At 39.2% G+C, this 13187-nt stretch overlaps 1 protein-coding gene across 2 annotated transcripts in view; it reads right to left on the bottom strand.

Moving 5' to 3' along the window:
* Window positions 1-13187, bottom strand: part of METTL25 (methyltransferase like 25) — a 157919-nt gene that overhangs the window by 144214 nt on the left and 518 nt on the right. The gene's annotated exons all lie outside the window — the stretch shown is intronic.

Raw genomic sequence — 13187 nt, 5'->3', positions numbered from 1 at the left:
CAGATTCAACCATACCAAAGTATTTTGAATTTAGCCAAACTATTCACTAAACAATTTTATAAATGTAGAGTCAACTACATATAGTATTTCTTCCACCCAAAAAGGAGAGATGAGAATGTATTCATTATACATGTGTTATATTTAGTCACAAAGCTAAGAGAATCAATACAGAATGTCAAGAGAATCTTGTAGCACCAATCTCAGAGACAATAACTGTTCTCAGTCAGGTGGATTAGGTGATAGCCTGTCTAAAGGCTTTGACCACCTATGGTTGAAATCCCCAGCTGTGCTCCCTGATCTCTGAATCAGGATGATCCCTCTCCTGGGAGGAAACCCACAAGATATTTTTTCTTAGTCTAATTAAAATATTAATTTAAAGGTAATCTTAAAGCATATCCTATTAGGAAACAGAAATTGTTTTGTTTGGCTGAACAGATTATGTTTTATATATTTATGTATAGATTCATCCAAGTTCACTATATTTGTTTCCTACCATACTGCTCAACACTATGAATATTCTCTCATCCTGTGACTCCATTCTCATCAAGGTCCTTTGAATATGCCATATTCATTCCCAACTAAGCATCTCCAACCATGCTAGTCCCCTTGAATAGAAGACTAAAAAAAATAAAACTGTTCAAGGATATCTAAATTTAGTTTATTTTCCTCTTAATTCCTTTTCATGTAGCAAACATTCAAAATTGCCTCTGCTGATTTTAGATAATACTCAAAACAGTAAGACTTCCAAAAAGTTTTCTTCTCTTGATAGAAAATGGTAGTTGTCCCCTTAAAGTCCTTTTTTCTACCTTTTTTTTTAAGTAGAGGCTAACAGTATTTTCTCCCTCAATCCCTATCCTAGATGCCAGTTTCAAAGCTACAAGTTTGGTCATCAGGAGACGATAGATTGTCATTTTTCACACTATAGCATCACATAAGCTAGAAGGGAACTAAGAGACCATCTTGTTCAAACCCTTCCTTTTATAGTTAAGGGAACTATGGACAAGAGAGGTAACATCACATGCGTAAGGACATGAAGGCAGTAAACAACATAGTTGAGAGAAGAAGAGTCCTGAAACTCTAAATCTAGTTCATTTGTCAGCCTCATCTTTCACAGTCACTGCAGTGCTTTCAATGTGAGTGAGTGTGTGAGGCATGAGTCCATCCTCTTCAGAAATCAGCCTCCCCTATGATGTCACCAGAAACTTAAGACCTTGCTCCTTCCTCTCCTATATCCTCTAAAACACTCCCTCTAAAAAATGAACAGGGTAGCTTTTAGCATCCCAAAGTGTCTCAAAAATCATATTTCTTGAAACAGTCAATACATTTTTGTAATATAGTAGACTTCAAATAAAGCAGCTCTGGTCCCTGATGATTAACTTAATCAAGGTACTGCCAAAAGCTCCTTCCTGAAAACAAAATGCCTTGCACCAATTAGGCACATAACAAATGATTAACATAAAATAATTAGATTTATAATAACAAATTAACATAAAAGAATTATGCTTGTAATAATCATATTATATAAAATAATAAGCAGAAATAAGTTATATCTAATTTATGGACTCCATTAGTATGAATACATTGAGCTTTTCTCATATAGTATTCTTACTTAGAATTAATTTGTTTCACCATATTTTTTTTCACTTCTCTTAAATTTCATTTTTCATCTGGAAATACATTTTCTAAGAAGTGGGTATAAGGAATTTGTTCTATTATCATTAAACTGGCCTCTTGGCTATTGCCATTAAACAAAGTAAGGGAAGTCTGCAAAATAAATTTGAAGAAAACTTAAAACTTTTCTTCATTGCCTGATCATTTTTTTCTAACTATATGCAGTTTCTTAACCAACTAAGTCAAGTTTCAGTGTTGAGGTCACCTTTCAGTTCCACGGGGAGAACAAATACAATGCCAATCTAGACAGTTTAAATTGGGTATATTGCTTTTTCCCTGTGATCTAGCATCAAACAGGAAAGAAACCATGGTCATTCTTTTCTGCTTCAGTCTAGACAGAATTGTGATGTGGCTGCTGTTGCTTAAATATGAAACAGAAATACAGCATCATTTCTAAAGGGGGGGGGGGGGCGTGTGAAATCAGAAATATTGAAAATAAATAAAATCTTTGGCTTAAATCAATGTGAATTTAAACAGCTGAGATCCTAGTGACTCCTCTAACATTTACACCCAGAGCATAGCAAGGGGAATTGCATTGGAAAGAAGTAAAGTGATAGTGTAGAATAAGGTCTGAAAGGCAGGCTAAGTTAAGACTATGAAAGAGTCTTAAGTGGATTTTATATTTTATTCTATTATAGTCAGCTACTAGGAGCTTTTAGCCAGAGAGAGACAATCAGGCCTGTGAATCACAAAATATCAAAAGCACTGATAATATACAATATCCATATAGCATTTTTTCTTTTACCAACAGCTTTAAAATAATTATTTTAGACATTAAAATGGAATTTTTAAATTCCATTTTACCATCTGGTCAAAAGATAAGTTTATAATAGTAAAAAAAAAATACCCTTAATATTGTGTTGTGCCCAGTTTATATTTGTGACTATGGCAAGGTTGTTGCCTTTTTTTTCATAATCCTGGAAACAAGCATTTTCTCTAGGAAGACACTAACAAGGTCTCTCTTAATCCAATGAATCTACATTTTGAAGCTTATATTCTTTGTGATAAAAAAGATGCTATTATTTCTTCAAATATATTGTGACCAGGAAGCTATAAGGAGGGTTAAAACTAGCAAAAAAGATTAGTAAAATACAATTGAGGTTATACATTTTGTACGCTGCTTTATAGCTTGAAAGAGATGTTGACTGAAAAGAAACTCAAATGAATATATTTCTAAGGTGAATTGCTTTTCAAAATCTGCTCATTATAAGAAAAGTTATTAATGACCAAGAAGTTTTAGAGGCTTACACATGTAGTCACAAAGACTGATGACACTTGCAAAAAATTCTATTTATACAAAGCTTGCCCAATTACGAGACATTTGAGGATAATAAAATAGTGGGATAACCATCTCCTAAAAATAACTGGTGACAAACGTTTGAATAATTTGTGTAGAAGGACTGAAGGATTTGTAAAAACATTGCCAGTTTAAAGAATGATAAAAAAGATCTTAGCAAACAATTTCAATTCCTCCTAATGTAACATAAATCCCCTTAGATACATTTAGAGAATTAAAATAATGAACAATAAACAGTTTTGAATTTTAAGAGGACTACTAAATTTGCCAGGGAGATTGGAATTTTAATAGTGAGAATTATAAAAATTGATTAATTAAATAAGCCATAAATGAGCTCCAAAAGAAAAAAAAATAAATGAATGAAAGGACTACAGTAATTGAAATGCATCTATATCTAGACTTCTGAAAAATTATGGCTACTTAGATTCAGCAAAGGAGATTTGGGAAAGAGAAAAAGAACCCATATGTTCCAAAATATTCATAGTAGCTCTCTTTGTGGTAGCAAAGAATTAGAAACTGAGGGGACGCCCATAAAGGGGAATGACTAAAATTGTGGTGTATGACTGTGATGGAATACTACTGCACCATAAGAAAAGACAAACTAATTTTTTTTTAAATCTGGAAAGAACTACACAAGATAATAAATGAGTAGAACATTATACACAGCCACAGAACTAATACTAGAAGAATAAACTAAGAAGTTTCCTCCTGAAAGTGAACAGAAAGATAAAACAGGAAAGACTAATGAATATAATAGCCTATGTGATGTGGGGAGGGAGGGAAGGAAAAGGTTGGGACACTAGTGGATCAAATCTATTATGTAGATAGGAAGAAAAGTAAATTAAACACCCAGGAGATCTGTGATTTCATTTGTGTAATGCCTTCTTTTTCTTTATATATTGAAATGCTTGTTTTGTTTGGCCTTTTAAACATTTGGAATAAAAAAATTAACAAGTTCTTAAAAAGCAACCCACAGAGGCTTTCTCAAATTCCACATCCCACCCCAACCCCCAAATCATGAAGATTAAAATATTTGAAATGTGAATTCAAAAGACTTGGAAGAAAGCTTAGCTGTAATGATTTTAGGGATCAGTACTAAAGATCCCAGATCATTTAAAATATAAGAGGGGTAAAGAGAATATTCATTGAATTCATGGTCCCTCCAAGTGCCAAAATTGATTGATAAGTGATAAGGAACTGTAAGAGGGAGAACAGGAAGAGATTTAGCCTAGAAATTATTTTAGGAGGAGCAAAAATGACCAGCTAAATTGCAAACAGGACTGGAAAGGCCCATCCTTTAAATTTAAGTGCCAATGCAAGTGATAATAGCTCAGCTCAAATACCAAGTCCTCCGGGAGGCCTTCCCGTTTCCCATCCAGTGCTCTGTCTTTTCCCCAAAAGAAATGATGTTTTTATTTTCCATGTTTTGTATGCATTTGTATGTATCCATTGGAGCAGCTAGGTGGTGCAATGGATAGAGCCAGTCCTGGGGTCTAAAAGACTGATCTTCCTGAGTTCAAATCCAACCTCCTACATTTACTAGCTGTTTGACCCTGGGCAAGTCATGTAACTTTTGGCCTCAGTTTCTCCATCTGTAAAATGAGTTGGAGAAGGAAATGGCAAACCACTCTGATGTCTTTGCCAAAAACATTCCATGTGGGGTCATGAAGAGTCAGACATAACAGGGCATAAGGGAACAACAAGGATAAGGACAGAATGCATGTGTAGTTTGCCTCCCCTAAAATGTAAGTTCCCTGAAAGCTGGGAGTCAGAGCTGTATCCCTAATACCTGGAATGGTGTCTGGCCCCTAGGACCCACTTAAGAAATGCTGACCCATGAACTGGATGACTTCTCAAATTATAGATAATTAAATCCGGGGATAGGGTAAAGTTGCCAACAGAGACAGCACGGCATGGTGGAAAGAGCCCTCGCTACAGTAAGAGGATCCTGGGTTCAAGTTTTGTCTCTGAGGCTCTCTTACACCTGTGGTCACCCCAGGGCTTTACTTTCTTCACATACAAAGTGAAGGTGTTGGAATAGGGCCCCTCTGAGGCCCCTCTGTCATGATCCCGGATAAGGTTTGTGAAAACAACTCTGGTACTTCTTGGTCTCCATCACCAAATTGTTTCCTGAGGGCCCAAATGACCCACGAAATTTAAATTCATTCTAACTTATTCTGCCCCCTACTCCCCGCTCCTCGTGAGCCCTCATGGACCCCCATTCTTTTTCAGGGCAGCCCGGAGGGTTGGGTTCAGTTAGCTGCTCTCCTCAAACTCAAACCAGGAGGACAGTCTGAAAGGAAACTCGAATGGGCTCTGAATGATGGAAGGAAGGAAGGAAGGAATAAGCCTGCTCCTCGCTTTCCCGGCTGAGCGTAGACAGAACTGTGGAGATGCAGAGAGCCGGTCTCTGGGCTGGCAGCCGGCTTCCATGGTGGTGGAGTGGAGGTGACTTCCATCAGAAGCGTGGCGGGGGCTCCCTGAACCCTTGGCATGTGGAGGCCTCGGAGTCTTTTCTAAACAGGGGTTCTGTCAGCCCCACCAGGCACGGCTTCTCTTAGAAGTCTGCAGGGCTTCCCTGGGAGGGAGGAATTGCTGAGCTGGCTTCAGCTTCTCCCTCTGCAGACCTTCTCCCTCTCCAGAGATCATGGATGATGATCTTTCCCAGCGCCACTGACACATCCATCTTCCTTTCTGTTCCTGCCCCAATGCCCCAAACCTGGGCTGGCTAGCTAGTAGTCTGTGCCCTGGGCTGTGCTCTGAGACTGTCCTCTTGCGGTCCCAGCTGAAGTCTCGGCCTAATCTTCCTAAAACATCACTTTAGTCAGTTTAATTCCCACTCAAAAACCCTCAAGGACTTTATATAGGATAAACCAAATCCAAACATTTTTAAGAGACTTAGAGGGAGCCTTGTTGCTCTTTGGTAGTTTTGAGCTGTCTCTGTCTATTCATGAGCCCATGCAGGGTTTTCTTGGCAGAGATCTTCCAGGGGGTCCATTTCCTGCTCCAGCTCATTTTATGGATGAGGAAACAGGCTGACAGAGTGAAGTGACTCATCCAGGGTCACCCAGCTAGGAAGCTGGTTTTGAGCTTGGGAAGAGGAGCCCATCTGGATCCTTGATGTTGCCTGGCTGCCCTAGAAGGGCCCTTAGAGATAATGGGTCTAGTCAGCTTCCCACCACCTGTAGGACCGCTTTGCCCACACCCTTATCCATGTCCATCCGGCTCAGGATTAAGCCCTGTGAAGTAGAAGGAAGGTCAGTGCCATTGAGGAGAGCCTGTTGCAGGAAACAGCTCCCTCTGGTAAAGCAGGACTTGGGCTGAGCTGAAATTTCTATCTTAGAATGGAGCTGAAGTATGGGCTGGGCAATGGGGGCCAAGGGACTGGCCCGGGGCTCCCATCTCCAGGCCTGGCTCTCTCTAGCGGGTGGACAGGTGCCTGTGGCAGATCGCTTTCTAGAGCGGTTTCCTCTTCTGAGCCCCCGCCAGCCTTCAGGTGCTGTGTAAATGGGCCTGCTGGTGGCAGTCGCTGACCCTCTCCTCCTCAGGCTTTCCCTCAGAAGTCCCTCGAGCCTTCCTTTTCAAAGCTCTCTTCCAGCGCAGCCTCAGAAAGGGGGCTGATGTGTGCCCATCTCTGAGGTTTGGGGCATCTCAAGGAGATCACGAAGAGGGCATGAACACGACAGGAAGTCCAGAGTTCAAATGTGACCTCCTCCCCTCCCAGATGGAGACTGCACCGATCACTGCACTTCTGTCTGCTGCCCTGTCCTCTCACCGATCAAATTAGGCTAATAACACCAGCTGCCGGATTGCTGGGAGGACCAAACAAGATCCTATTCATAAACTTTGCCAACCAGCCTATAAATATGCCCTACATAAACTGGCTAATAGCAGCAGTAGTAACAAGGAAATCAGGTGCATCAGTCACAAGTATTTCAAAACATTCCCCTCTACATTCTTTGTGTTCCGGTCAAACTGGCCCATTACCTTTAAGGTTCTCTCCTCTTGCCATGCACTCATGCACAAAGCACTGAATGCCGAGAACAGACTTCTCTCACTTCTCTGTTCAAAACTTCCTTTCTTTCAAAGGTCAGTGAAGGGACAACCAAGTCTGCCCCAGGTCCCTGCGGAAACGGGGCGCACCCCCACAACCTCCCTTCCTTCCACACTGACTCCCCGCCCCCCTTCCCCAGGACAGCCATCCCGCTTTGCACACTTTGGTCCCCACAGGTTCCAGGAGCTTCCATTCTCTGCAAGACTAAAGGGAAGGGCAAGTGGGGCCGGCTTGGCTGGCTGCATACAGGGATAGGGACCAAAATCGAGATCCTGAGGGATACAAGGAATCTCCGGGGACCAACTCCCTCCACAAAAGCAAGTCACTATGCATTTTTTTGTGCCAGACCCACAGGTAAGAAAGCCCCAAGAACTGGGCTACGGAGCATTCTGGAGGAGAGACTAGCAAACCACACCAATAGCTTGCTTTACCAAGAAAACCCCAGATGGGGTGGCAAAGCTCATGGGAGCCCGGAAGTGACCTGACAACACTCTTCCAAAGTTAGGTGACAACAGCGTGTCCCTCCCCCCCTGCCAGGGAGTTCTGGGATGGATGGGACGGATGGTTTTTGGGCCCATGAGTGCCAATTACTGTGCCAAGGACTGGGGGTATAAATAAGAAAAAGAGGGGCAGCCGGACCCAGCAATCCAATAAAGAAGTGGAGAGGGAAGGTGTGTGCTGGCGGGCACCAGAGGGAAGGTGGGGGAAGGGGCACGAGGAAGATGGCTACAGGGATGAAGAGGATCCAGGCAGCTGGTGGCCAATGAAGAGGTGCCTGTGTGTGCTGAGCCCATTCCCCAGCACAGTGCCTAGAGGCTTGCTGCCAAACAAACCAGCACTATTCCAGTACCAATGCTATTTACTTAATAAGAATGAGAAAGTCCCTAGCAATGCTAACGATTTAAATATAGATATCTATACATTTCTGAGGAACTGGGAAAAGCTTTCATATATAGTTGGGCTTCCAGGAGTCTTAGTTAAAACTATGCCATTACGGGCCCTGAACAAATCCCAGGTACTTATGTTCTTACTTGAATTCTTTCTAATTTTCTTCTAAATTTGAAGAATAACAAATTCATTTTTCTAGCAGTTTCTATTGTCCATTGGATAGAAGGAATCTTTAAGATTCTGTCTAGCCCAGAGGATCTCCTGAGAGAGAAAAAATATTTAAATGACTACACACAAGCCGTTTTAGAGGCAACTTCATGTTATAAAACACATGATTATGCCAAACATCTGTTAATGTAATAGGTACTGTGAACTAAGTCAGTAGAGCTCAGAAAATAGTCTGCAATTGAACTGCTGTTCCCAAGCTAGCAGGAAACCATATTTATCCTAAGTTCCTAATGAATATTTTGAAAATGTATTGTCAAGAAGACAATGAACATATCTGTTTTAAATCATAACATTTGGGGCCTTCAGAAACCATTCTCCAAACTATTTCAACAATCTAAAGTCCTTCTAAGGGAATGAGTCTGCTATGAAGGTAATTTCCTTCTTAAGTGAAGTTATTAGGATATGTATAAGACTTCTCTAGTTATTTATCTCTGATTTGCTGTGGCTCACCTGTTACTGAATCTCTAATTTAACTAGACGGGTCCTGGAATAAAAGTCAGATAGTTTATCCTTGGTCCTGAAGAATATGTCTTTATAGCTAAGCAAGCCCTGAGTTGTATTCCACGTATCCAGGAATTCATGAAAACTACCTACTAAGATCTAAAAGCGATGTGATTGCTATCAGTGGAAGGAATGCCAGGACCAAAGAATTCAGGTGTGGTTTAAAAAAATTTTTTTTACATGTTGATATAACTTTTAATAATCATTTTCTGATCTATGTTTTCTCTCTCCCACCTCCCCAGGACGGCAGGTAATATGATACAGGTTGTTCATGTGCATCTTACAATCCACATTTCCCCGTTCCTCATGTAAGAGAAGACAGATATTGCTTACACTAGAGAAAAAATCATGGAGGAAGTGAAGAATTGCATGCCTGCATATGCATAAATCAGATGAGTTGTGAAGTAAACTGAAAGACATAGTTTTAATGACAGGCATGTTTGGTTTCTAAACCTTCCTTAATAATGCCTCTTCAGGTAGTCTTCCACCCAACCACTTCTATACCATTTGTCTATAAGACCAAAGTGTTATTCTCAGTTATTTATGAAAAAAAAAATTTCTTTCTTATGGTGTAGTCCTAGACTATTCTTATTGGTGCTTTTCTATAATGATGTCCTCACGTCCATAACCTTACAGCAACCGTTTCCTAATAAGACCTTTTTGGCATTTTAATGATGAGATGTCTTTGAACAGAGTCCAAAAATACACCCTAATAATAAATTCTGCTCTATAGTGAATGGTACTATAACTATTCCCAGTGTGTAATAATTAGCCTCCTAAGTTTATTTTTAAAAGATAGGAATCTTGTCTAACTTCTCTAACATCCTTCTTCAAGGCAACTAGGGACTTCATGAATTGGGAAAGAAGTAAAATACAGGCTCCCTAACAGAGGACCTGAAACCTACTTCCATAAGATGAATGAATCATATAATGCAAGAACATGTGGATGCATCATCCTTCAAATAGAAGAATTATAATTGGATTTGGCAACTAACATGTAATTCCCAGACAATATAGTCCATTCTTAAACAATGTATGTATTTATTTGCATATTTCCCCTTCCCCATTAAAATGTTAAGTTTTTCAAAGGCAAGGACTGTTGTGTCCTTGAACTTAGCACAATGCCTGGCATATAGTGAATGCTTAATAAATGTTTGCTGATTAAATGATTGACTGTTTTTTCTTATTATGCATTAAAAACCAGGTTATTCTTCTACTCCATTTAGACTGGTGAACTTTTACTAGAATATAAGTGTTGCGACTAGTTCTGGGCTTCATAACTTGACAGGATGTAGAAAATTCGAAGGAGTTTCAAAGAGCTCCTAAAATTATTAATGGGTTAGAAAATAGGACTTCTGAGGAAAGGCTAAAGGAACAGAAATTATTTGTCCTGGAGAAGACTGGGGGGTATGTTAACAGGCTTAAAGTTTATGAAAGGTTATTATATAAAGAATGGTAACCAGCTGTTTTCCATCTCCTATGAACACAAAGAGAAAACAGACCATAGCTACAGCATGAAGAATTTAGGCTAGCTATACAAGGAATTTCCTGACAATGTTTGAATTGAATACTGAAACAGAACACCAAGTAAAACTGGGGCAGTATTTTCTAAATGTCTTTGAACCTGCAATAGAAGTTGGGTGGGAGTGGGAGGGTAGGATAAGGTATGTGGCCAGAGGCAATCTCTGAATTTTCCATCAGGATTGGAAGGGATCTCAGAAGTCATCCAGTTCATCTCAAACCTGAAAAGGACCCTAAACAAATGGGTCATCTTAGCCTCTGCCTGAAACTCTCTTGTGATAGGGGGCTTATTCCCTTCCAAGATGGCGCATTCAACTTAGTATGGCACAACCCTGCAAAAAAAGGTTTTCTGCCACTGCAGGCCAACATCTGTCCCTGCAACTTCCACAGTGTTCTTGTTTTTTTCCACTGGGGCCAAGCAGAATAAATCAAGCTACTAAGCTGCAAAAAAAATCCTTAAAAATACATAGATTGTAATCATGGCCTCCTCCCAAGTCTTGTTTGTCAGGCTAAATATTCTCCATTCCTTCCACAAACCCTGTACAATGGCATGTTCTCCAGTTCCTTCACTCCTTCGATCACCCTCCATGGAACACAGTCTGTCTAGTTAAGTCGATGCCCTTCCTAAAAAAACCTAACAACCAAAACTGAACCTGAGATTCTGGATGGGGTCCAAATGTGATCCTGATATCGATCAGAGTACAAGTAGGGACCATTATGGAATCTAATGGAAAGCCAGGAATGCAGCCTAAAATTACAGGAGCTTTTTTACTTCTCAAGTCAGATGGTTGGCTTATGCTGAACTTCTTGTCCATTAAAAATTCCTTGGTCTTTTGTTGTTGGATTTTGGGGATGACTTTTTTTGTTTCCAAATATACATTCACTTCCTCCACATTCTCATGCATGTCACTTTCCCTGGTGACAAACAACAAAAGAAGTCAGCAAAAGAACCAACAAGTAGCAAAAGGAAAGGGAAGAATGTAAGCATTTATGAAGCACCTACTGTATTTCAGTTTCTGTACTGTCTTACAATTATTCTTTCACTTGACAGAGAGAGATAAAAGATTATATCTGATAGCACACTCAGTATTACACACCTACTATCCTTAGATTCTCCAGAGAAAAAAGCAGCACATTTGTTCTCAAATCTACTCCAGGATAAAGCCTATAGCATTTCTGTACTATGTGAATATAATAATAAAATACATTTTACATAAATAAAGTGAGATCTAAAAAATTGGAGAAATTGTAATTGTTCATGGATGGGCAGAGCCCATATAATTAAAATGACAACCCTACCTAAACTAATCTACTTTTTCAATGTCACCTCAATTAAATTAGCACAAAATTATTTTATTGAGCTTAGAAAAAATAACAAAATTCACATGGAAGAACAAAAGATCAAGAATAGCAAAAGAATTAATGAAAAAAATGTAAAAGGAGAAATAGAAGTACCAGAATTTAAAGTAGCAATTATAAAAATTATCTGGTACTAGCTAAGAAATAGAAGGTGGCTTAGTGGAACAGGACAGACATACAACAAAGAGGAGTAAAAGATTATATTAACTTTGTATTGGACAAAAGCATAGATCCAGGTTTTGGGGATAAGAAATAATTATTTGGTAAAAATTGCTGGGAAAACTGGAAATAGGCAGGAAGTAGGTATAGACCAATACCTTACATTATTTCTTAAGAAATGCTCAAAATGGATACATGATCTAGACATAAAAGGAGATATCTTAAATAAATTAGGACAAGGAACATATTACCTGTCAGATTTATGGATAAGAGAGGAATTTATGAGTCACAAAGAGATGGAGAGTATTGTGAAATGTAAAATAAGATAATTTTGAGTACATTAAATTGAAAAGTTTTTGTACAAATAAAATGTCACCAAAAATAAGTCAAATGTATGTGGATGATTATGATTAATTTTTCAAAAATTCATTTTAAACATCACTTGATTCTTAAATTTCTGTCATTAAGCATTTTTTTCAATCAATGGATAGTAATATCTTACTCATGGAGGACAGTGAAATGTGTTGATATTTAAATGGGCTTTGGATTATGCACAATCCGGGGTAGAATCATAACTAGGACAGTTGAGGTTTTGAACAAGGGCACTGACATGGGAAATGAAGTCTGCTTCATGAGGGGTGGGCATGTTTAAAAGCATCCACTGAACTAGAGATCAAGTCGGGTAGAGTTAGGGACAAGGTGAGAAGACAAAGGAATGGGCCACAGGAAAGAGGTAGAAGGGAATACCTCTTCTTGTCCCAGCAGGCTTGTGCTTCCTATGAAACTGTCCTCTGTATCATACCTGTCCCACCCTCAAAAATATTTGGATTTAACTGAAAATATGAAGGAATTCCTAGTTACAATTCTTAGGTTAGAGACCAAAGATAATTCTGAAAGACTTTCCCATGAAATGTGATGTAACAAAAGATATTGCATCTGAAGTCAGAGAACCTGGGTTCACATCTAAGCTCAATTCTTTCTAAATGCATATCAGACAAATCACTTAACTTCTGTTGGCCTCATTTTCCCTATCTGTAAAATGTAAAAGTTGGGTTGGATGATTTAAAAAATGTCTTCCAGTCCTGAAAACGATCATGCTACAAACCACAGTAAAATGCTTAATCTCAGGAGAATGCAAGCTCCCATAAGTACTCAACTAAAATCCCAACTTCCACAGGAAGCCTTCCCCAACCACTAAGATTCCTGCCCTCCCTTAATTATTTCCTAATCATCCAATCTATTCAATCTATAAAAAGCTTGTTTTGTTTAAAGTTTGTTTACACATTGCTTCCTCCCTTAGATAGTAAATTCCCCGAGGGTAAGGCCAGTCCTAACCCTCTGGGTGTCTTCCTAAGTTAGCACTTAATAAATATTTACTGGCTGATAGGAGGGTGGAGCTGATTTTTTTTTTCTATTTATCCTAAGCACAGTTCTAGAGAAAAGAGATCTCCAGGCCCACCTATTTTAATCACCTCTCCTTTCACCTACTAAATATCTGATATGGGATTG

This window comes from Monodelphis domestica, chromosome 5 (assembly GCF_027887165.1).
Source record: "Monodelphis domestica isolate mMonDom1 chromosome 5, mMonDom1.pri, whole genome shotgun sequence".
Taxonomy (NCBI): domain Eukaryota; kingdom Metazoa; phylum Chordata; class Mammalia; order Didelphimorphia; family Didelphidae; genus Monodelphis; species Monodelphis domestica.
The sequence above is the reverse complement of the archived record's forward strand: the minus strand, read 5'-3'. Positions and strand labels throughout refer to the sequence as shown.